Raw genomic sequence first — 2,177 nt, forward strand, 5'->3', positions numbered from 1 at the left:
CATCGGCCCGGCCGCCGCCCCCTCGGGCACAGGCAGAGCCGCCTGCATGAACGGGGTGTCCCCCCCTGGGAACAAGCCCAGGGAAGGGGGGGGCCCTCCAGCGCGGCTCAGCAGGGAGGCGGCGGGGAAGGGGACGGCGCGGGGGAAACCACCGTCGCCCTCTCGCTCCGCTTCCATCGCTGCGGAGCCGGCGCCGTGACAGCGGGTTACGGCTCTGCCGGATACTGGGGCAGACGTGACCCTAACTGGTGGAAATCCGCCCAGGATTCAAGCGGTAACTGCTACCAAAATCGGGGCGGGCGGCGGAGGAACGGTCCCGAGAAGGTTTTCTAACCGTGCGGACGGGACGATGCGGTGCACGATTATGCCGCTCCCTCCCGGGGATGAAAACACCGCGCCCAGAGAGCTGAGAGGAGCTGCAGCTCGCGATGATCCTGCGCGGGGTGGGATTTCCAAGGGAAGGGCTCTCAGGAACCTCCCTTTTGTCCCCAGGCAAAGAACCATCCCCGGTTCTCGGACTCAGCCCGGCACTGACAGCTCTCCTCTGTGCCAGCGCTGCCCCAGACAGGCCCGAGGTAATGGTCCCTTTCTCTGAACACATGGAAATCTCAAACAAGCATCAACGTAGGTTTTCCATGTAAGTCTGGGATCTGTGCAGAGCAAAAGCAGAGAGCGAGAAAAGTCAAAGAAGAAAAGAAAGGAAGGAAAGCCAGCAGTTCCAAACCTGACACCAGGGGTTTGGACTTCACTCACCACCAAATGCTAAGGACAGGCATCATCCTCCTCCCTTCGCTCGTATGAGAAAACACACGTGCTCTCTGGTGCACACAGACCTTCTATCTTTGCTCAGCCGTTCTTGCTGCCGGTTTCTTTCACCTCCGGATTTGGAGGACCCCTTCAGCAGAGGAATTCCTGGGCAAATAGTGCCTATTTGATGAAACTGGAGTTTTCTAAATTGATGAAAGACTAAAGATGTATTTCATAGTATATAGAAATCCTGGTTTATGTGCTTGCACATCCCCGTTCCTGTATTTTATTGTCTGTCAGCTAAGAGACTGAGTTTACCAGTAGCATGACCTGTACGTGTGCCTCCTTGTGAATTTGGACCTTCGCCTGCTATCCTTGACCTCAGAGATCCCAAACGTGCAGGTACCTTTTGAATTAGGTGGCCTAGCAGGATGGGGCAGCAAACAGACACACAGAAGCCTCCAAGCCTTTGCCAGGGTATGGCAAGCGCAGACAGACAAATGCACACAAGCAGGCAGAGCAGGTTCGCAATCCTTCCACGAGGAGGGAAGGAAGGGTGGATGCACCGACAAACGCACTCACCGTGCAACAGCAGACTGAAGCAGGAGCAACGAGCAGACAGACACAGGGCAGGCCCCGGCACTGACACCCGTCAGCCGCAGCATGAAGGGGTGTTCACAGGCGTGCTGGGAGGAGGAGGAGGAGGAGGAGGGCTGGTCTTTGCAAGAAGCCGCAGGGACAGATGGGAGATGCGGTCAGAGCCGCAGTGCCTGGGCAGGTTCCAGGAAAAGGAATGATGCCCAATGTGCGCTCTGGGATACACGGTTGGGAACCGGGGGTGCTGCCAGCCCTGCCTGCTGGGATGAGCTGGGGGCACTGGAGATGCTGCCAGCACTGCCTGCTGGGATGAGCTGGGGGCACTGGAGATGCTGCCAGCACTGCCTGCTGGGATGAGCTGGGGGCACTGGAGATGCTGCCAGCTCCGCTTGCTGGGATGAGCTGGGGACACTGGAGATGCTGCCAGCTCCACCTGCTGGGATGAGCTGGGGACACTGGAGATGCTGCCAGCCCTGCCTGCTGGTATGAGCTGGGGGCACTGGAGATGCTGCCAGCTCCACCTGCTGGGATGAGCTGGGGGAACTGGAGATGCTGCCAGCCCTGTGTGCTGGGATGACCTGGGGGCACTGGAGATGCTGCCAGCCCTGCCTGCAGGGGGGTGGAAGGCACTGGGTGTAGGGCTGCTCCAGATCTCTGGGCAGCTCCGGGACGTCACTGGAGCCATGGGAAGCAGGAGCGATGGGGAACCCACACAGCGGGTGCTTCTCGGACCAGGACTGGGGAGCCAGGCTGGGTGGAGCGGCACTAATGGAGAAGATGCTGTGGGCTGGTCCTGTCCTGGGGGCTCCGAGCCGGGGATACCGCCTGGGAAA

General features: G+C 59.7%; 1 protein-coding gene across 10 annotated transcripts in view; it reads right to left on the reverse strand.

The window, feature by feature from the left end:
* LOC113488546 (von Willebrand factor A domain-containing protein 5A-like) overlaps positions 1 to 1,735 on the reverse strand; it is a 15,193-nt gene extending 13,458 nt beyond the window's left edge. For 8 of the 10 annotated variants that reach the window (XR_003399949.1, XR_003399947.1, XR_003399950.1 and 5 more), the window contains exon 1: positions 1,330 to 1,735. The gene's annotated coding sequence lies outside the window, so the exon portion shown is untranslated. Of the gene's footprint in view, positions 1 to 334; positions 495 to 753; positions 913 to 1,329 lie in introns of those variants that run through there. The other 2 variants (XM_026863792.1, XM_026863791.1) reach the window with 2 other exon arrangements.
* Positions 1,736 to 2,177: the final 442 nt, after the last annotated feature.

This window comes from Athene cunicularia (genome assembly GCF_003259725.1).
Source record: "Athene cunicularia isolate RWA chromosome 24 unlocalized genomic scaffold, athCun1 chr24_part1, whole genome shotgun sequence".
Classification (NCBI taxonomy): domain Eukaryota; kingdom Metazoa; phylum Chordata; class Aves; order Strigiformes; family Strigidae; genus Athene; species Athene cunicularia.